Below are 23323 nucleotides of genomic sequence, written 5' to 3'. Positions count from 1 at the left end.
TTCCATTCCCAGAGTTCCCTGGGAAGGATTGTAGAATTGTCACTCTGCGGGGGGAGTAGGGGGTCTTCTAGCAATTCGGAACACCCTTAACTACACTTCCCAGAATTCTCTAGGGAAGCCATGACTGTTTAAAGTAGTATGATACTGCTTTAAATGTATAGTGCAGATGGAGTCAAGGAAGCTGCCTTACATTTAAGCATTTGCTCACTGTAAATTTAGGTTTTAGATTTATTACAAAGTGTTGCAGTGTGGAATGTTGCTGTTCAAGGTTCCAAATAACACTTGGTCCCCATGGAGCATGCTCAGTTCTCCTTGGGCTGTGTTTGCCTCGCCCCACATGGAGTTTGGTCCATTAGGGCAAATGGGGTACTGCCCGACCAACTTCAGACTGCTGTCACCCTCACCTGCCTGTCTTCTTACATGCAACCATTTCAACTGGTGGCTCCGGCTGTCAGCTTCCCCCTCCTTACTCTGTGTTGCCCTTGTAGAACTCAGCAGGGAGGGTGAAGGAGAACCATAAATAATAACTATAAGAATCTTCTTGAGATACAGTTTGTCTATTTGCTCAGGAGAGCCAAACCTCCAGGAAGCTAGTGGCTGGTTCCGATTTAGATTGCCTGGATCAGTGGCGTAGCGTGGGGGGGTGCAGGGGGGGCCGGCTGCACCGGGCGCAACATCTGGGGGGGGCGCGCTCGCCGCCTCCGGAGTCGCCGAAGAGCCTCGGGCGCAGGCTGTAGCAGAGCCCCATGTCTCGCGGAACCGACGAGCTGTGCGCGCGTCCGGGCTGAAGGCGTCTGGCAGGCAGCGGCTCTCAGCGCTCGCCGTGGTCCCCGCGCGTCAGGGCCGCGGAGGGTGCACCAGGCAGCCCCTCCTCACAGCCCCGCCGCCGCCGCTGCTGCAGCTGCTGGGCCATGTTGCATTTTCCTCGCCTCTCTGCCCTCCTCCTCCTCCGGGCAAGCGGCGTCGTTTGGGCGGCAGCGCCAGCGGCAACTCGCCTCAGATCACCTGACACGGACCCGCTGCTGCCGCCATGGCTACCTTACCGTAAATACCCCAGCCCAGGCAGCAGCAAGAAGAAGCTGGCAGCGGCGGCAGGTTAGGGGTTAGGTGTTAGGGGCGCAAATTACTTGCCTTGCCCCGGGTGCTGACAACCCATGCTATGCCGCTGGCCTGGATGACCTTCAGTGTGAATCTAAGCAACCAGACATTTGTGCCCTCGCTTACAAGGGCTCTGTGTCCAGGAAACATTTAAAATCTCCCCTTCCACTGCTAATTCCTGTGAGTTTTGAATGTTGATTTAAAAAGAAAAACCTAGCAACAAGTTCACTTCTTGTTGGTCGAATCGTATACAGTAGTGGGGTGGGGAACCTAAAGCTCAGGACCAAATTCTGCCCCCATGGCTTCTCTTGGTGGCCCACGGAATTCTCCCTAGGCCACACCCCTCTCCCTAGGCCACACCCCTCTCCCTAGGCCACACCCCTCTCCCTAAACCACCCCCCTCAGTGTCGCTGCTTCACACCCCAAATGGTTTTGCTTGGCTGGGATGTGTCCCAGAACTCTAACAATGTCTGGATGCAAAGGTTAGATTTATACTGAACTATCTCAGATCTCTTGCATCAGGTACAGTTTGGTGCTGAACCCTTGGTACACGGTATGTGCTGCCTTTAATACAGAAACACAAATGCTTTCCTATGCGTTCCATAGAGAATGGCTGCAAAAATGTGGAGAACTGAATTTAAGATTGGCAAAAAAGAGAATCGGAAAGAAACCTAGCTGGACACATTTGCCCATCCCTCGTACAGACTCACCACAGCCCACCCACCACGAAGCACAACAACAACAGCTCCAAGCAACATGCAACAGGACAGGGATAAGCCTCTGTTAATTTAAGCCATTCTTGTTTGTTCCATAGACAGAATGCAAAGAGATAATGAGATGGAACAAATCCTTTGATGACATCTCATAGCTTTTCCCTTAATAGTAATAATAAAAATAAAAAACCCTCCCCAAAACCTTTGTCAAATGACGGTAAGTGGTCTTTGTGTCCCTTTAACGTCGCTGATTCAACTGCTCAGCCCATGTTTCTCGGTGCCTTCTCTGTGCCAACTGTGCTTTTAAACCAAAATGAACTTCCACTCAGACAGACGCTGCTCTCATTTCCTGGCTGTGTGGTGAGGAAGTATGTTTCCTTATGAAAGAGCATCTGCAAATGGCAGTGAATTTGATAATGGAACATTAAGGGCTTTGATCTCACTCCCATTCTGTGCCAAGGCTCTCCTCCCTGCCCCACCCCCGCCCCTTGTGGGGGATTATATATCTATTTCACAAGCTTTATATACTGCTTGGTTGTAATGAAACCTCAAAGCGGTTTACAAAAAAACACAAGTTGATAAAATCATCTGTAAAAAACAACACCACAACACCAGTTAAAAACAACTATTTAAAATATTCAAATAATAATAATGAACACCTCTGGTAAGCTGAAAAGCAGATTAAAACATGTGTTGACATCCTGCATATTTTTTGGATAGCCTTTCCTATACAGAAATGCTTTTAGCAGGCACTGAAAAGGGAAGGAGGAGGAGGAGGAGGAGGAGGAGGAGGGGGTGGTGGTTTGGATTTGATATTCCACTTTATATTACTCTAAGGAGTCTCAAAGCAACTAACAATCTCCTTTCCCTTCCTCCCCCACAACAAACACTCTGTGAGGTGAGTAAGGCTGAGAGACTTCAGAGAAGTGTGACTGGTCCAAGGTCACCCAGCAGCTGCATGTGGAGGAGCGGGGAAGTGAACCCAGTTCACCAGAATATGAGTCCTCCACTCTTAACCACTACACCACACTGAAGTACATTGAAGGCCCCTGCCAGGTACCCATAGGCAGGGAGTTCCAACGTTTGGATGCTGCCACACAAAAATATCATTTCATACAAATGGGAAATGAGTGTTATATAACACCTGTAACAGGGCCAGTTCCGCAGAGCAAAACAGTTGACTGGGCAAATGTGGGGTAAGGCATTCTCTCGGGAAAACTAATGTGAAGTATGGACAAAAACACATCTATTGGTGAAAATGATATATTAAAAATGCATTATGTTTGACAAATTGCTTTGCTAAAAATGTTTGTGTTAGGATGAAATTCTCAGTAAAATGCTGATGAATTTTCCTGAGGAGGACACAACCCAGCTTGTATACTTGTACTACATAGCATGTGGACAAGCCCTAAATATGCAACCCTGATTAAGAGATCACATTCATCCCGAGCCAGCATTTAATACAAGTCATGTCTCATTCCAGAATCGATTTCCAGCCTTCCATTAGTTCTTGGCAGCAGCTGTTGACCCCATCAGTGTAAGTGAGAGGGCAGAACCTGGTTTCCTATATTCATTACGACCATAAGAGTCAAAGAACCCATTATGATGCCTGCAGAGATTGGAAGGCCTTCTATAAACACAAACCTGCCCGAGTGTGTTTTCTGACATCCCCTCCCTTCCATGACATATGGCTTGATTTGGAAAACTGGCTACTGAATTCCGGAATGTAACCTCTCTCGACTGCAACCTCCAAGTACTTCACCTCTTCTGCTGCAGTTAAAAGAAAAATATGTAGCTTCTGTGTCAGAGTCAAACACGAACCAGTATTGCAAAAATATATGGCAAGCGTAATACGAAGTCGATGATGGGTGGATGAAAACTGGAACGTGTGAGCTGGCGTATAAAAAGAATTCCTGTTGAGTTGCTTCTACTCTGATGGCTAGGATTGCCTTTGGGAAGGGTGGAAGTCTTTGAGAAATAGGATCATTTAGAACCTATTTAGGCTGAGAAGGAATGGAAGCAGTCACTAGAACAGGCATGAGCCCAGTGGAGCTCAACTAGAACCACTGGAGAGCCCAGCATTAACAGAGAAAACCAGGTTCCATCTGTCAAGCCTCCACTTTGAATGTTAAAGTCATTGGATGCAAAACTTGCAAAAGTAGCCACTAGCTTCATCTGTGGCCAGCTGCTATGAGTTTTATTAGTTTGTTGTTGGTTTTAATTTTTTGAGCTTTAAATTGTTGTTGTCAATTCTTGCAGAATCCAGTTTTCTGACAGCAGAATCTGGGAATTAGTTTAGTGTGGCATTTGTGGCTAACTCCATAGCAAGCCTCACATTTAAAAGACAGAGTGTGGGAGAGATATGAAAACTGAAATGCCATTCAGTATATTTTTTTATTGCCTGTGAGATAATTCATAAAGACAATAAATACTCGCATTGACTCTAAATGTTATGCCTTTTTTTTTTTTTTTTTTTTTTACAAAAATGTCAGCCACCTCATTCTTTCACATTTGTATGTTTATTGCCTGTGGATGGAATCTGACCTCACATAATCAAAGAGCAATTGCAGTATTGTTGGTTAAATTCCTTTCAGCGTTGAAGGAACTCAACAGTAAATGTAATAAAAGATGGCTTTTATTTAAAAACAGAAATGGGGGGAATATGGCTTTAGCAACAGCTAATTTCCTGGCCTTGAATAACCGGTTCATTTACATGGGTGACGCTGTGGTCTAAACCACTGAGCCTAGGGCTTGCCGATTGGAAGATCAGCGGTTCGAATCCCGCGACAGGGTGAGCTCCCACTGCTCGGTCCCTGCTTCTGCCCACCTAGCAGTTCGAAAGCACGTCAAAGTGCAAGTAGATAAACAGGTACTGCTCCGGCGGAAAGGTAAACGGCATTTCCATGCGCTGCTCTGGTTTCACCAGAAGCGACTTAGTCATGCTGGCCACATGACCCAGAAAAACTGTCTGCAGACAAATGTCGGCTCCCTCGGCCAGTAAAGCAAGATGAGTGCCGCAACCCCAGAGTTGTTCACGACTGAACTTAACTGTCAGGGGTCCTTTACCTTTACCTTAGCTGCTATAGCACTTAAAAAAGAAAGAAAGAAAATACTATTATAGTGACATTATAGTGACATTATCACTATAATACCCTTTATTATCAGAGACCTCCAGACCTGGATTTTTTAACCCAGATTTTGCAAATCTGCCCAATATCGATCCATTTGGAATGGACTACAGACTGTTCAAAAGCAATCTAGAAAGTATTTTTTTTATATTCCTTAATGATGAATAAGTGTGTGTCCCCAAGGCAACTGGGAAAGTCCATTTACAGTATCAAATTAATAGATTCTGCCTGCTGCACAGTGCAGCAGGGACCATGGGAGGTGAGGTTCCCATGGATCCCGGTCTCCCAAGATACAGAGTAGATTTTAAAATTGCCTTTCAAAGCACACCTGCTTCCAAGGGGAAGGGCTGTAGGTCAGTGGCAGAGCATCTACATTGTATGCAGAAGGTCCAGAGTTTGAGCCAACACATCTCAAGGTAGGGTTGGGAGAGACTTCTGCCTCGAAACATGGCGAGTTGCTGCCAGTCAGTGTCAGTAATACTGAACAAGACAGACCAGTGGTCTGATTCAGTATAAGGGAGCTTCCTATGTTCCCACAATTGCCCAATGCTCACAGCAGTGCTGCTACTTGCCACCACTGTCAGGCAATGCCCACCAGGACCCTACAACAGAGGAAAAGACCCCACCATGGGACACTTTTACCAAAGCCCCCTCAAATTGGGAGCTGACCCAGGGAGGGTTCCATCTGCGTATGAAAACTTCACTGAATGCAAAATCCCAAGGATGTTTACTTACAAGGTTGCACTGTATTCAGTGGGGTTTGGTTCCAGGTTAAGTGTGCATAGGTTTGCATCCTCAGGCTCATGCCCCACATTGTGATGTAACAATATAATTTTTGTGCACCTGCATTTAGGGACCCTAGCCATACCCAAATCAAGTTAAAGTTACTCTAGATGATTTGCAGAGCAGTGATTTGTGGTGAGGATAGGCCAGGTATGTGGAAACAGATGCTGTCAGACTCCAACTCCCATCAGTCCCGTTCAGCTTGGCCAGTGATCAGGGATGATGGAAGTTGTAGTCTAGCAATTTCTGGAGTTGCCACAGGTTTCCCATCCCTTGGATAGACACACATCTCTTCATATAATACTCACTGTTCCATTCATGAAAATGCAATCATTTGTTCCTAATAAGGGCTGCATTTGGATTTGCTTTGCAAGCTTTGAGTAAAGGGGGGGGGGACTTTCAAGGGAGTCCTCAGATTGAGTCCTAGCACACACACTATTGAAACTCCCTGGCATTGCTAGAATTTACCTTCCAGTTTCTGCATTTCCTCCCCACCAGACCCTCCTTCTTAATTGTCTCTCCTGTAGAACAGCTAAAGCTATTCAGACCAAGAGTGCTGCAAGAACAGAATGGATGGATTGCAGAAGTCATTGACTGTGCATACGAAAGCACCAACTCATTTGGGAGGCCCCCAGATTCCGATACATATAGAAAAACTCATTCTTGTAACTGCTGACTATATTTGTTCAGGAACCTGGCCATACGCAGCCCATCTGCATCCTAGCCAAGACCTCAAATAGGAGGGAATAAGCTGCACACAGAGTGTAGCGGGTTTTTGCTAGTCGTTAATGGTAAACCCTCTGACCACCACTATGATGTCAGCCACATGCTTGGTGTTCATGTCCCGTTCCAGGTGCATTGCAGTTTACCTGGCCACAGATCAGGGGTGCCAACTTGAATAAAATATTGGAGGGGGGGGCAGGTAAGCTCCTCTCTGCATAATAGAACAGATGCTGCGGTGCACACACCATGTGAATGGCAATGCCCACCAACTTTGGGGGAGGGGCAGTCCCTCAAATATTTTGGATGTTATTTTCACTAATGTATGCATTTACCCTACTTTTTATATTTTACCCTCCTTGACTGGAGAACTGCATTGCAAAATTCAGAGAAGTGCTAATTCCAAAAGATGGCTGTGTTTTGCTTCAGAAAGTGGTCATTAGGTAGCTTCTCCTTTAAATGTGAACTGAATCAAAATTGTCTCTCATTCCCAGTTATGGTAAGTTAATGTAGAGAGTGCATCCCCACCCTCCTGTTATTTGGGTGGAAAGAGCCAGGTTATGCCCTGCGTTTTCCAGGATTTTGTTTGGAAGTTTTCCATCTATAGTCAACCCATGAAGTTCGCAGCACACTCTCTCATTCTATGTAACTGGCATAATTGATGGATGTTTACATTCTTCAGTTCTTGGCTGACTTTCAGCCTAGTCCTCTGATGGGCTAGAGGGCTCCATAGGGAAAGCTATATATAAAATCCTGGTGCGTGCAAAATTAGCGCACAGTCCTGGAAATTTTGACTGCTGCTATGTCAGACTTCCCTTGGCTCTCTCTCTCTCCAATTGCCTCACTCTTTCTTCTTTGACTATTGTCCAGGTTCCTGCCTGATCTACAGATGAATTTCCTGATTGCTTCTGTTACCTGAACATGTTTAGTGCTTGCCTTTGCTTTTAAATAGTCAGTTTCACAATTCTAGATCTTGACTCTAAACCAGTATTTACAAGAATTTCCTCTGGCATTCAGGCTGCTGGTAGGGATTCTTATTGGCATTCAATGAATTAATTTGCAGCAGAGTATTGCAATACTCAGTGTGCAATGGGAAAAAGTAAAAACATCTTGACTTTGCTCTAGGCACTGCAAAGCCTTGGGTTTTTCCCAATTTCTCCTCTGTGTGCGAAACTTACAACTAAACGAATACAAAGCAAATAATGAATCTTTAAACCCTGTCTGAGAAAATCCTTTCAGTTGCTTTTGGCAGTCTCAAGACCAATTTCATTTTTGAGGAATTGTAGTTTTCTTTGGATACTTTTTTTCACGGAATGTCTGATAATGTCTGATGATGAATATCAACAGAATGTCTATCAGGAGCAAATCATGACATACCTACTTAGAGAAACACATGTGTAAAGGTTGCTACCCTCCGTCTTAGTCCATATCTGCACTATGCATCTAAAGCAATATCAGAATAAACTACCTCACATTAAACAGCCATGGCTTAGCCTGAAGAATCCTGGGAATTGTAGTTAAGGGTGCTGAGAACTGTCAGAAGTCCCCCTATTCCCCCTCTCAGAGTTACAGTTCCCAGAATGGTTTTAACAATCAATCCCTCTCCTCAAGAATGTCTGTGAATTGTAACTCTATGATGGGAGGAAAGGGTCGCCTAATAATTCTCAGCATCTTTAACTACCTACAGTTCCCAGGATTCTTTGGAAGAAGAACCCATGGCAGTTTAAAGTGGTATGACACTGCTTTAAATGTATAGTGCACACGAGGCCTTAATATGCATGGTATCAGAGCATGAATCGTAACAGGTTTTTTTAATACGGATCACTGATATTTTTTTTTAAAAAAAGATCAGTGGTGCTATAAGCCCTACCCACTCTCCTCCTGAACACTATCCCTTTCCTTAGCTCCATCTGCCCAAAAGCAAGCCGGCCTGCTCTACTCTTAGCAACTGATGAAAGCAAAAATGTGATCACTGTATATATATTTTTTTTTTATAATAATTTTTATTAAGTTTTCACAACATAAACATAACAACATAAACATAACAAGAAAAAATAACAATACAACATAGAAAAAAAAAAAGCACAGATCATACAAACTTGAAGACTTCCCCATACCTCTCCTGTTCTGCACCCTTATTTCACAATTCTCTCTAGCAACCCTTCAGTCAATTTTTACATATCACCTCCTTAAAACTTCTTCCCTATGGTTTATAGTTTACAGCTGTAAATCTTTATTTCTTACCCCTCGACATCTTTTCAGTCCTTAATTTGACAACAATTCTCAAGATACACTTTAAATTTCTTCCAGTCCTCCTCCACCGCCTCCTTCCTCTGGTCACGGATTCTGCCGGTCATCTCTGCCAGTCCCATATATTCAATCACCTTCGTTTGCCATTCTTCCAGAGTGGGTAGTTCTTGCAACTTCCAATACTTTGCTAGTAGTATTCTTGCTGCTGTAGTGGCGTACATAAAAAAAGTCCTATCCTTCTTTGGTACCAATCACTGTATAAATAGTGAGCCGAGTAGAGCTATTGATGGAATCATCTCCCTTTGGAGGTGTAGCAGAACCACCAGTGACATTGGTTGTAACTTTAAGACCTTGTGCTGGAGCTTGCTTTTCTCTCTTCCCTCCCACTCCTTTTTCCTCATGTGCCATGTCCTTTTAGACTGTGAGCCTGAGGGCAAGGGCCATCTTCGCACTGACTGCCTTTTTTTTTGACTAAAGGGTGAGATATGACAACAATATAGGATTGGTCTTTTGCTGCTTGTTAAAAATACATCTACTTTCTCATGCAGTTCCAGGTCATTAATTCTTAGCTCCAGCTCTTAATGAACCTCTGGATATCTTTTTGTTTATCTGAATTTATAGCAGCTGGACATATTGTTGCATTATTGTATGTGTGTATTGCTCACAGGGCTGTCTTAAGCATATGCAACGCCAGGGTGCAAAGATCTGCCCTGTGCTTCCCCCAGTTGTCCAGTCCCAGGTGTGCAGGAGGGCTGGATGGCTCGGGCACCCCCAAACTCACGGTGCAGAGCCGCCCACAGCAGAAGAGCCTGCAGCAAAGCCCTGACCGATGGACGGGCTCTTCCCTGGATTCAACTCTCGGGCCCCGGACTCTCAGCCTGGTGCCCCGCACCCCTGGTGCCTATGGGCAAGATGGCCCTGATTGCTCATGTGTTGCTCATGTTTTTGTAAACTACCTTGTACTTATTCTTGGGAAAGTAATTTTCTTAGCGTAGGATGCATCTTAAATACAGTATACAGTAGCAGAATTCTACACTTGTAGCTTAGCAGTTGAAGCAATAATAAAGCTAGGATCAGACTGTAAGGCTGAAATCCTGTACGTGCTTGGAAGTTGGTCCCATTAAACCCAATGGGACTTCTTTCTGAGTATCTATGCAGAGCATTGCACTGTAAGTTGATCACCCTCCGATTGAATTGGGCAAGAGTGGGAAGCTAGAGCCAACACCAGTTCACAGCTTGGTTTTTGATATGATAAATGGTGGTGGCAGTGATACTGAAAGAACTGAAGATCTTCGTTAGGGGCACCTTTTTCTTTTTGCAATGCTTTACACAGAGAGCTCTCCTGCTGCAACGAAATGTGATATTCAACAGATGCCAGTGTTTCGGCTGATAAGTAGGGGGGAAAAAACCCTCTCTGTTCAAAATGAAACAGGAACCACAGCACAGAAGGCTGTGTGGGTTTTCAGCCATCTGAACTGTTATTATGATTGATATGGAACTGATCGTGGGAACTGTATCAGAGGGAAAATATTACGCTGACTGAATATATAATAAAATTTTCTGATGAGTGACTTGGCTTAAGTTGTTGGTGGAATTTGGAAAAGGCAGGCTGTCTCCCCCCGTCCCCCAATGCCGGAAGTATTCAAAGCAATTTTGGTTACAACCAAACATTTGCCTACAACATTTGAGGCAGATCTGGAGGTTCCAGATTTCTGCTGGGGAGGTTCAACTCTGGCTTTCTTGCATGGACCCAGGGATTGGAGAAGATAGCTTACAAGTCCTGCCCCATCCCCACTGTAAACCTCATCACTTGATACTGCAGCTGTGCACAGACACAAACAATTATCGTAAGCATGAAGGTCAAAGCTCTGTACATCAACTTTCATCTATTTGGGTGCTTAACACCCTTCATTTCTGTTATTTCTAGCAGGTAGCTGTCATGATCCTGGAGTCAGATTCCTCATCTTCAGAGTATGAGGAATCTTGAAGCCAGAGGCGAAGGGAATGCAGGGTTAACACTAGACATGTTCTCATATGAGCCTGTGTGGCTTTAAGAGAAGCATCACAGGCTAAGTGCTCTGGCCTCTCATTAGTTAAGGTCCAAGTGATGGGTACCAGGGACAGAGACATCTTGGTTGTCCAAGGTGGTTGACACTGCAGTTGTGGAATTCCCTCCTTAGCTAGGTCCACTTAAACACTTTCTCTTCTTATGCTTAGATGGATACTACAAAAACCTCACGCAGTCACAAACCAGGTATTTTAAGACAGATTTCTACTGTGTTTATGCTTTCTCCTTAGGTTTTAATGCCGCTTTGCTTTGTAACAGTTTTGTTTGATTTATTTTTCGAGCTGTTTTTCTTGTAATGCTTTTGTTTTTTGTTTCATTATTATTGAAAGAATTGAAAAGTTGCCTTTTATTTTTATATAAATAATTAAATGCGGGCAAATAAAATCTTACGAAGGTTTGTGGTTGCTTGTCACCATGATATTATCCTATGCTCTTAAATTTCCGACAGTAGGGATGGGTGAGTCAGGTTCTCTCTATTTCTCATTAATCTAATCTTAAATTCAGTTCTCCACATTCCCTATCAGTTTGTGATCCCACCCCACTCCAGAAAGTGCTAGTGAATATTCGTCAGCATTTTGGTGTGATTTCCACCCCCTACTATAACACATTTGTGTATACAATTTTGCCTAACGTACAGATTTTCTTTGCAAATAAATTTTCCCTAATATAAAGCACTTTTGTGTTATTTTACGCATGTGTGTGCATGCTTTCTCCTAGTATATGCATTTTGTACACATTACTTGGCTGGTGGTGAACTGTGTTGCAAAATTTAGAAATTTTGAAGGATGGCTATGTTTCGATTCATGTATTGTTTTGGGGAGGGCAGATTAGGTTGAGTTCACTTTTAAATACAAACGGAATTGAATTTCTTCGTCATCCCTGTCTGAAAGTCAAACAGACAAGGCAGGCTTTGATGGCCTTTCCCAGGCTCCATCAATATGATATGCCATAGAGAAAGCAAAGAATGCACTTGAAACCCCATGAAGAGTTGGCAAGCACTGAGGCAGGCTGAGCCTGTTGCCAGCAAACTATTACTGCTCATTAAACCTCAGGAAATCCTTCCCAGCTTTTCCTGGTTGTGTGAAGTTGTCTTTCACTTACAATGAGCAATATGGATCAAAACACTCTTTTGAACCACTCTCTGCAATCTCAGAGCAGCATTCTGAATGGGCAGATGATGCTAAGACGTGGAAGGGTCAGCAGAGACTGCAGAAAGGATCTGACTGTTCCATGGACATCATTAATTGCTTTTGAAAGCCTATATGGTCCCTGCGTTTTCTGCCTCATGCTGAATCTGCATTTGGGGCTGTCCTTGCTACTCCTCCACCTCTTTTGTACTGAAAGGCCTCACTAAAGCATTAATCGCCAGCAATACATTTCTAGTGCAAACAACAATGCTGCCATAAACCCATTGCTGCAGTGTCTTTGTTTTTGACATACAAAGACGAAAATTGCCAACTGCAAACTAGCCCGTTTTCTTAAGCTCGAAAAGGAGGTTGTATGTACTGGTGTATAGGGATGTCAGAGAATCCCGACAAAAATGCAAGTGGAAGTAGAAATTACTGACATTTGCTCATTCATTCCATGTCCAGAACAGAAATCAATCAAATACCTGTGAATAAAACTGGTATTTGTTGTTGTTACTGCTTTCAGTCTGCAATGACATGTAATTGATAATGCCTCCCCCCACCCATTCACATTGAATTTCCTTTCCATTGAACTGAGAGGAAATAACATAACAACAAGTCCGCTAAACCTTTTGGTGTAGCAAAATTGTGACTGGGTCCCAATGTGCTGCATCGCAGTCCAGACGAAGCCCTGTTTGTTGCGTGGCTCCCTGGCCAGCAAGGCAGCCTAGCCTAGCCTTGTCTTGCCAGTCAGGCCTTGTATTCAGACCTACTCAAATTCAGCCAATCAGGGCAAGCAAATTGGCTTGTGGGTTCGCCTACCTCATAGCAATCGTCACAACTTTGGCATTGGGAAAGCCTTAGTATTGGTTGGAGGGGAGGTTGTAGCCTCTGCCTGTCCCTCCAAATCATGGGTATCCAGTTAAAGGAATCTGGGAGTTGCTTCTGTCCAGGTGCCCAGGCAGTGGCTGGAGCCACAGCACACCTCAGAATGGCGATCCCACAGGGGGAGCTTCTAGTTGATGTAAGTCATAGGTCCCCCCCTCCAGCTGTCGGGTTGACCTAGGTTTTACTTCCAGCCAGTGGGCCTGGAAGTTCATGGTGTTACCCAATGCCTATGCCAAACTTCTGACACCTGTCAATCAAAAAAGTTGTGGTCTTATTTGATCCCAATACACTGTCTTGACTGTTATTGTTGGTCGGTGGCACGCAATGTTATTTATTTAAATAAATAAATAAATAAATAATTGTGCAAGCGAAATAATTTTGCCATAGCATGCGGTGGGATGAATAGCTTAATTTTTGGCAGGAGGTGAACTGCCGTGGAACAAAAACAGAGCTGTAAACGATGGAGACAGAGCAGAAAGGAAAACAATGCCTTCTTACTATTGGTACTGTTATTCTGTGCTTCTTAAGCATACCCATGAAGTACCACCCTTTTCCATCTGTGGCCATGCCCCATTTTTCTACTGACTGGGGGCAGAACACTTCTCACACATCTGACAAAGAGAGCACTAGTCCATGAAAGCAAAATTCTGCAACAAGAACATGGTTGGACTACAAGGTACCACCAGAGCATTGTTTCTGCTGCAAAAATGGCTGACATAGCTACCTTAAACAATTCAGGTAGAAAAACTGGGGAGGGGGGAGGATATGCACCCCTCCTACTGGATGTACTCTAAATCACACCACTCCCTTTATAGCAAATCTTAGAGCAGACATGGCTCAGGTCTGCCGCCATAATGTCTTTCTCTCCCTAAGAGGCAATTAGATGCAATTCATTACCAAATTGGGAAGTAATGTCTAAATTAGACACTTTTTCCATCTTTGGGCAGAAATTGAATCCCCCCCCCATTAGATGTTGTTTTCCAATTTTAAGAGCATGCTGTTTCACATTCGAAGATACCTTTTGGCAAAAACAAAAGAATCTCACGAACATGAAACGTGATGCCCTCAACTTGCTGTGCCTCATCGAGTCTGGACAGGGGTCTAAATGAATTTGTAGTGTGAATATATCGCTGATTCATTTTTGTGGCTGTCTGTAGGGCAGGTGGAATTTTGCTTGTTGACGTTTGATTGAAACCTGCATTAGCTGCCAGCACCCACACGAACCGGAAAAAAGAACTTAAAGGCAAGTGAGAGATTGACTGTAGACATGTACATCTGATCTGACTGATTTTCACACTTCCCTAGATTTAACTAAGAACTGCTTTCACAGAAGCTCTGGCAAACCCATGCCCTTTCTAAATAAAATTATGAACAATTTGCAAATGCATGTGTGACCACATGGAATACAAATAAGGAGACTGCTTGTGAAATTCCTTCCATTAACTATAATTTCATTTATTTAAGGTTTTCTTTTTAATATTCTTCCTTTCCATAAAATGTGCCTGAGGCAGCTTACAATCAATGTGGAACAATTTAAACAAATCAATATATAAAAAATTGCTAGAATAAGCCACCTGTAAGATAAGGAAACAGCCTAAATGAACAATTGGCAGCAGCAAAAGGCACAAAGTGTGTCTTACATTTGATACTAAACAGATTAAATCTATGAAGCAATTAACAAGATAGCAATTCAGTGGAGGAAGGGAACTAGGCAGCCAACTGGAGAACAACCACTGAGAAAATCCTATCTGCAACAGCCATTGGCTAAACTACAGGTTACCAGGGCCAGCTCTAGATTCTGGGGAGCCCTTAGGCATTTACACCCCACATTTCTTGCATTGTAAAACCCAAAGCACCATACCTGTAGTTCCTAGGCAGTCACTCTTCTAGGCAATGACCAGATAAGCTTTAGCAAGGCTGTGGCCTCAGGCTTTATTGGGGTGGGGGAATACCGAGAGAAAAAGAGGTGGCAGAAAAAGAGAGAAAAACAAGTGGCCCCATTCCCCCCCCCCACTAATTCCACCCTCTGTTGGCTTTAACCCTGTCCACAGTTGGCCTGTAGTCCCTGATGGGTTATCCCCAAGGGAAAATACAGCCCTTGACAGGGGTGGAATCTACACACATATAAAAAAATGCTGTGAAAATGCTTTAAAAAAAAAGTTTTGAAAAATACATCGAATTTGTCATAGCTCACTGTCACCATCTAGTGTCACATTTGTATATTGCATGTCCTTCACATAAGCCCTCTCTGTCCAAAATTCCTGGGTGCCAGCTTGATTGTATGTGAAGCTGGGCACAAGTTTTCTTACCTCGAGATAATCCTCATGCAGGAAAGAGTCACCTAGTAGTAATTAGAAATGTATGTTTGCGCCCTTGGAAAATGTGACTGTTTGGAATCAGATTATGGCAATGACTGCAGTGCTGGCATTTTGTTAATAGATCAACGTCTCCTTTTGTTTCTTTAGTTTGCATGGTTTGATTAGGAGACCAAAGTATGAATGAAAGAAACGCAGATAATTCTCTTTATAGAGATTGCACTGTGTGGAAACTATGGCTTTCTGAGTTAATCAAGCATCCCTGAAGAGCTGCCAACATTCATTTTCCTTGTAATGCCCATTAGAATGCAAGAGGAAGCAGACGACACATCATGGCCAAACACCTGACGTTCTGGCATTGTGAATGTAACGGGGGTGAAGAAATAACTCTCTCATCATCCGTCACTAACAAAAGCAGTACAGGAAGAAAGATAGAAGGAAAGTGGGATGTAAGGCTGGAGGCAGAATTCAAGGATATATTGCACATTTTGGGCATTTTTAAAATTTAAGTTGTTGAACTCTAACACCCATCAACCCCAGCCAGTGTTGTCAGAGCTCAGGGATGATGGGATTCCAAAAATATCTGGAGGGCCAGAGGTTCCCAAGTAGGGCTGTAGATTTTTCTAAAATGGAGCCATGGGGATGTGATTTTCTTTCTCAGGCAGAGAGTCTTCGGGAAAGTTTTTCCAGAGAAATGAGACCAAGCTGACAGTGTTGGGGAGGGGAGGGGGTGGAGAACCTTCCATGAATCAGCCCAACTCACATTGTAATTCAGGGTACACACAGCGCCAGCGAACACTCCTACAGAATAAGTCCATCAGCTGCCTTAATGCCCATGTTCTTCATAAGTATTCTTCAAACCAGCTATTGGCAAAAACAGAAATGAAGTATCCTCTAAAAGGTTTACTAATAAAAGGAAACAGGCTTTCATTTTGGGAAAAAAAATCCATACTCAATCCAAGATAACAAAATATATAGAAGAAGAATTAATAGGAATAGCATATGAAAAGTATAGCATGGACATGATGAATTCATGATGAAATCCCTGGCATAGTGAAGAGGAATCAGGGAAGAGGAATCATAGTGAAGAGAAAACCAAGACATTTTGCCACCTGAGGCGGACCCCAAAGTGGTGCTTGTTCCCTGCCAGGGAAGAAGAGGTGAGGGAAGATCTGCATCAGGAACAAAGGAGGTGGGGGAAGAAAGATCAACTGCTGTCCCTGTGGATCCTGCCACCTGAGGTGGCCACCTCACCTTGGCCTCATGGATGGATCTGCCTTTAAGGGAATGCAGGGGAGCGTAGTTCCAGGACTTTTTTTCAGAGCAGGAGCAATGATGAAGTGATAGCAAGGCTTTCAAATTCTTTCGAAAAACTAGAGGGTCTCAGCTTTAAAAAAAATCAAAAAAATCACCCCCACTCCCCAGGTGGCAGCCCTTTCACCAAACCAGCCCAGTGAGAATTGCCCTTGTTCAGAAACCATGGGACACAGGGGTCACACCCACACCATACATTTAAAGCAAATGGTTCCCCCCCAAAATCCTGAGAAGTATAGCTTGCCATCGCAGAGCTGCAATTCCCAGCACCCTTAACACATTGCAACAGTGTGGGAAACTGTGTCAATTAAATGTATGGTACCGATGTGCCCTAAGGGTTAATAGGAAAAGGAAAAAGGAAAACTGGGAGTGTGAGGAGGGGAGGGGGAGATTTGAGTGTCCTCATCAGCTGATGAATGAAGATTAAACCTTGCTGCCTAAGCTGTGTGGTTCTGTTTCTTCAGCACAGCCATTGGAGGATGGCCCTACCTATCAGTCAATGTCATCAGTGATGTCAGGTAGGTGTGGTTTTAGGGGGGAAGTGGCTTGGAGAGCCAAATTGGACTCCCTAGCAGGCCATGATTGGTCTCCACATATTGGAGCTTTTTTGGCCCTATGGTATCCCTGCCCGTATGGGCCAGTCGTGTCTGACTCTAGAGTTGCGTGCTCATCTCGCTCTAGAGGCCGTGTGCCGGTGCCGTCCGAAGACACTTCCGGGTCACGTGGCCAGCGTGATGAAGCTGCAGCTGGTGAGCCAGCACCAGCACAGCACACAGAAACGCCGTTTACCTTCCCGCTATAAAGCAGTCCCTATTTATCTACTTGCACTTAAGAGTGCTTTCGAACTGCTAGGTGGGCAGGAGCTGGGACCGAACGATGGGAGCTCACCCCGCCGCGGGGATTCGAACCGCCGACCATACGATCGGCAAGTCCTAGGCACTGAGGTTTTACCCACAGCGCCACCCGCGTCCCTCTTTTGGCCCTATACTAGGAGGTAAATACAAATTTTGCTTGGGGTTCCCTAGTATTTGCTAGTAGCAGGCTGAAGCCTTCAGCAGGCATCTGAGCAAAAATCCAGCTTTATTAGCCCACCTGTGCCCTAAATCTTTCTTCCTAAATTTCAGGGTTAGACATTTCAAAACAGTGCCTCAAACGCGGCAAATGACACAAACTAGAACACAAAGGCCTTTTCCAAAAAGAACAAAGCTCTTTTGAAGGCAGCTGAAATTGTCGATGCTAAATTAAAAATTAAAAATCCAATCTGTGGGCTGAAGAGAGATGGTGAGTCTGCCAGACAGCCCTTAGGGTGATGACGTTAAAAAAAATATTCTTTCCACTACAGCTATAAAGCTCTCTTTCGTAATATATTTACCGCGTCACGAAATATATAGCTGACTTGCATGAATATGTTGCATGGGTATCGTTTTCTTTGGCAGCATCTATGTGAAAACAGCTTGGATGAGTAATGATGAAACCTGTGGAAAAAAAATCTGGTTCCTTTACTGCCTAATTATTGATGGGCATCAAAAGCAGCAGGCTGGTGTGTGCGGTGTTTTTTTAAAGGATTTTTCCTCCCTGAATCCAATAAACAACTGATGCATGCTGTTTGCACAAAATTAAGAGTTATATGCTCATAAACATATAAACATCAGCTGCATTTTTCAAGCAGTGTGTTTAATACGTATTAAATTGAAGTTTTATCTTTGCTTAGCACTAAGATGACAAAGCAAAATGTGGGCAACAGCGAAGGCTGATGGTGCTAATATTAGGCAATCCGTTCATCTCCACCATGCTCTTGGCCTCACCAAGCAAAAAGAATGTGCCATATCTCATATTGCCCATGTTAGACTTCTCTGCAATTGTATTGACCTTGCCTGTCAAAGCAAAAGACATATGGCTTTAATACCGAACAACACTTCGTCCTCGTAACAAAGCTCTGTTGCACGTACTGCACACTAGTGCTCAATAGCCAGGAAAGTTGAACTCGATCCTGCTGTTTAGCACTTAGCTCTCCTCACTGGCTGGCTGACACATGTCAGAACTTCAAAGCTCGGTCATAAACTATAAGCCACAATCTTGGTGTAATCAGCAGCAAAATCCCCGTTGGCTGTAAATGTGAAAGTCCAGGGGTTGCAAGCAATGTTTCTGCGCAAGCTAACCTTATCATCCAGTCCTTGCAGGGTGCTTCAGCCACAGACAGAGATTGGCTTTGGATCAGTGTAGTCTGCGCCAATGGTGCCATTATTTCAGCCTTAGTACATGAGGCCTGCAAAAAGTCACATCAAAGGGAGGAATTCACTTTGAGGTTTGCAAATAGTCCACAATGTTTTTGGCGAGTGTCAGAATCAGGTTCTGCCCTAACAAAATGTGGTTCAACTCATGTTTGGATCTTGCCAACATAGATTTGCTTTAAAAAAATTCCTTATAGGAAGAGCTGTGTGAAGCTCTCCTAACAAAGGAAACATTCATACCTTACATTTAAAGTAGTATTATACCACTTTAGTAGTCGTGGAGATTCCTGAGAACTGCAGCTTCTTAAGGGTGCTGAGAATCGTAGCTTTGGAAGTTCAGCACCTTGGGCAAACTGCAGTTCCCAGAATTCTCCATGACTGCTAAAGTGACATAGGAGTGCTTTAAATGTATGGTGCAGATAGAACTGGAAACAAAAAGACTTGACTATGAATGGGTGTGGGCTTGTTACCGTTAGCCACTAGAGGGCAGGCAGAGTTAACCTTAGATGAGTCTCAGCCCCAGGATCAATACCAAAGATCAGCCCTTAAACTTTGGAACTTCTGCCCTTTGATATCAGGCAAGTGCTGTACTTTTTGGGGGGAGCTGCTAAAGATTTCTTTTGTTTAAGTGAGCCTACCCAGACACCTACATTTGACTTGTATTTTAATATGTACATATTATTTTACAACACATATTTTTTAAACTGCTGACTTTATTGGTAATTTTATTGTATATTTTATATTTTATGTAAGCTGCTTAGAGAATTTGATGATTAAGCTGGATATAAATCCTGTTAAGAAATTATAACAAAAGAATAAAAACAACCTTTCTCTTCATTCGTGTTCCACCAGCAACTGAAGACACTCATTTTTAAACAAGCTTTTTAATTCTGTTGCAGCTTAATGTATATATTGTTAGTTCTGCTCTTTATGTGCTGCTGTTTCTAGTTTGGTAATTTGGGTTTTAATAGTTGGATCATTTTCGCATATATATTTGTTGGCTGCTGCAAGGAGTTTCTTTGCGGAGGGAGATGTAGGATATGGATTTTAAAAAATGAAAATGAGCAATTAATCAGGTAGTCCCTCATTCAGATCTCTCCCCTGCCTTGAACTGAGTATACAAGTGGGGCCTGCAACAAAATGTTGCATTGTGGAGCACTGCTGCCCAAAATTCCAGCTGTTCCCTTCCCTGTTGTGCTCCAGAAGATTCTCTCAAAGCCTGGGGTCTCAGTCCAATGAGGTAAAAGCCTTTTACCAAAACACTTGCCCAAGAAAGTACAGTCCAAGGTACAGCATAGTCTCAGAGTTAAGCCAAGCCCAATCACCTTATATTCTGTGGCCTCCTAAACCACATTCTAGCTCAGGCATCACCAAACTCAGCCCTCCAGATGTTTTGGGACTACAACTCCCATCATCCCTGACCACTGGTCCTGTTGGCTAGGGATGAAGGGAGTTGTACAGTGGTACCTCGGGTTACATATGCTTCAGGTTACATATGCTTCAGGTTACAGACTCCACTAACCCAGAAATAGTACCTCGGGTACTATTAAGAACTTTGCTTCAGGATGAGAACAGAAATTGTGCTCCGGCAGCGTGGCGGCAGCAGGAGGCCCCATTAGCTAAAGTGGACCTCCAGAATGAATTAAGTACTTAACCCAAGGTACCACTGTAGTTCCAAAACATCTGGAGGGCCGAGTTTGGGGGTGCCTGTTCTAGCTGCAGCTGCTTCGTAGTAAATAAGTTCTAGGGACTGCTCATTCACAAGTAGACCCCTTACTCATGAGCCACATGATGACTCAAAGTCTGTAGGCATATGTTGTGTCATGGCTCTTTGGATTGGACTCTGGGCCTTTTGGCACCAATCTTCTCAGAGACTGAGGGGTGGCTCTTCCTCCTCCTCCTCTGACAAAGTTCTTCAGCAGGTCTCAACCTAGACAGCTCCACAGGAAGATTCTCAGCACTGGTGCAAGGAGGCCCTGCCTGTTGCGCAAGGTTCTTGACCTGTGGAGCATCTGGTTTGTCCACCAAGGACTCAGGGCTCAGCTCAGGGCTAGGCAGGATGGCCCCGCCCCTGATTTTCCGCCCCGCACAGAACAGCCAGTCAGAATTTACACTGGGCTATTTTGAGGGTTCGTTCTATAGGACTAAACTTTTTTTTTTTATACTTCTGCAAACTTCTAGTACTTCTACTGCTGCCTCCCTCTAATGGACAGATGTTGCCAATCTGGCTGTGTAAGTAATGACACTCACAGCCTGGACATTGGAAAAAGAGGGAACAATTAACCAACATGCTATTATTCTTCCCAGGAATTATGACCCAAATCTGTACCTCTTTTTTTTTGTTGTGGGAGAAGTTTAATTTTCGTTTTTCTTCTCTGTATTTCCTTCCTTCTTTCTCTATTTCCTTGTTTCAGGGATTCCCATACTGTGTGACTCATAGACCACCAGTTGGTCCATGAGCTTCATTCAGGTGGTTCATGGAGTGTTGGTGAAAATACCATTAAAAATCATGCAGCATCTACTGAAGTGCTTTACCATTGATACAACAAGCAGAAAAATCATTAAGTAGTCCACTGAGAGCAATTGTAAAGTGATCTGTGGGGATGGAAATGGGAGTGTGGGAACCCCTGCCTCATTTCTTACATAGTTTTGAATTGTATGGTTTTGATTAAATACATTTTTAAAAAGCAATATTAAAAAATGATTAACAAGCATTATTATGTTTCGATAAGGAAGGCAGAGAGAAAAAACGGTCAATTTTCATAACATATTGGAATAATAAGGATTCAGCCTTGAAGAATATTGGGAATATTATAAAGGAGGTGTTGATACGAATAAGACTTTGGCACTGGGTGGTTAATAATGTATCTGGTTAGCAATATAATGGCTTCAGATTTGAAAAACAAAACAAAAACAAAGGCAGGGCATTAATTTGGGAGTAGGAGGGTGGAAATTTCTTATCATCATTACATTTGAAGCTATAGAAAAAGTTTGTACAAGGCATTTGCGGAATTTAAAAAAATGCAAATGAAAAATTATTATTATTTAATTGCTACATCGCCATTCCTCTCACAGTGCAGAGCAACATGGCAACACAACTTGATTATTGCAATGTGCTGTATGTGTGGCTACCCTTGAGCCTGGTCTGGAGGCTCCAGCTACATTGTGCACCCAATTTTATGGAACTCCTTTCCAGTTGATGTCTGACAGGCCTTCCTCCCTTATGGCACCTGTGGAAGACCTTTTTATTCCAGTGGGCATAGCTGCCAACTTCCTGGGGTCCCTGGGTGCCCAAGCACCCACAAAATTCCCCATGAAAGGGCAGGGCACCCACAAATTTCGGTGCCAGGGCCATGCACGCTGGGTGGCATGCATGGCCCCAGGCACCCACGATCGCAGGGCCAAGCTGACACACTTGCCAGCGGGCGTTTTATGTTTGGATTTGTCGTTATAACTGATGTTTACTTTCGGGGCATTGTATCTTTGTAAACTATTTCGAGATGACTGCAGTTCAGAGATACATGAAGGTTTTAAATCAATCAATCAAATGAATAACAATCACTTGCAAAAACTGCAGGACCAGGGCGAGTCAATACTTCTCAGCCCAATCTGCTTTACAGCGTTGGGGTGAAGTATTGGTGGGGAATCTATTTATGCTATCTTGAGCACCACAGAAGAAAGGCATGTTGTATAAAGTAATAAATATGAAATACAAAAGGAGCAGTTTCTTCTCACACATCACTGCACAGCACATCTCTTGGGTCATTGTCCCTGAAGGGTGCTTTACATGTGCCCAGACTTACCACAGCTCATTCTCAAATAGTATTGCATTATAACAAAGAAAGTGCCTCTGAGTAATGTGCAGAGTGCTTGTTATTACATTTCATTTCAATCCTACCCTTCCTTTTTTATTATTAAAAAGCACACATTCTCCCACTTTTATTCTCACAACAGCCTTGTGAGGTAGGTTAAGATTAGTTAGACTAGCAGAAGATAATGTACAAGTGCTGTGGCGCTGAGGAGTGACTTGCGCCCAGGTTTCCCCAGTTTTATTTATTACATTGCTATTCCACCTTTCCTCCAAAGAGCACCACAGAAGAAAGGCATGGCACACATGGCTCTCCTCCTCCCCATTTCATCCTCACAACAACCTTGTGAGGTAGGCTAAGAGGAGAGGCTGGTGAGCTCTATGGATAAGTGAGGGGATTTGAAACCTGGTCTCCGAGGTCCTAGTCTAGCACTGTTTTTCTTTGGCGATCACTCGCAGCCGAGTAAGATTGTCTTCCATAAACACGGTTTTAACAATGAGTCCGTAAGTGACTGTAGCCACTACACGACACTGCCTACCACACATTATTATTATTATTATTATTATTATTATTATTATTATTATTATTATTTCACTGTTTCAACCCACATGCGAGAGAAGAGCTGCGACGGGCTTTGAGCCCAGACATCTCTCCTTCAGGTTAGATGAGTGAGCGAAAGCTTCTCCTCAGGGAATAAAAGCGAAATAAGCTTTCGCGCCTTTTTCTCCCGCGCTTTGCTTCGCGCCAAAAAAACCCGCGCGTCCCCGCCCCCCAACGAGCACGCGCCTTTCCCCATCCTCTCTCTCTCTCTCTCTCTCTCTCTCTGAGAAGGCGTCACGCGGGCTTCCGAACCGCCCGACCAATCAGAGCGAGAGGCCG

General features: G+C 43.8%; 1 long non-coding RNA gene across 2 annotated transcripts; it reads right to left on the bottom strand.

The window, feature by feature from the left end:
* Nucleotides 1–14930: 14930 nt before the first annotated feature.
* On the bottom strand, nucleotides 14931–23184 carry LOC309329368. 2 transcript variants are annotated; one of them, XR_014151086.1, is made up of 3 exons: nucleotides 23053–23184; nucleotides 18564–18670; nucleotides 14931–15954 (listed from the first exon to the last, which is right to left on the bottom strand). It is a non-coding gene; the product is annotated as an uncharacterized lncRNA (long non-coding RNA). The 2 variants fall into 2 exon arrangements; XR_014151087.1 differs by lacking the exon at nucleotides 14931–15954 and adding an exon at nucleotides 16192–18278.
* Nucleotides 23185–23323: the final 139 nt, after the last annotated feature.

The sequence above is a fragment of the Podarcis erhardii genome, assembly GCF_964252035.2.
Source record: "Podarcis erhardii genome assembly, chromosome: 14".
Lineage (NCBI taxonomy): Eukaryota > Metazoa > Chordata > Lepidosauria > Squamata > Lacertidae > Podarcis > Podarcis erhardii.
This window is presented reverse-complemented; position numbering and strand designations above follow the sequence as displayed.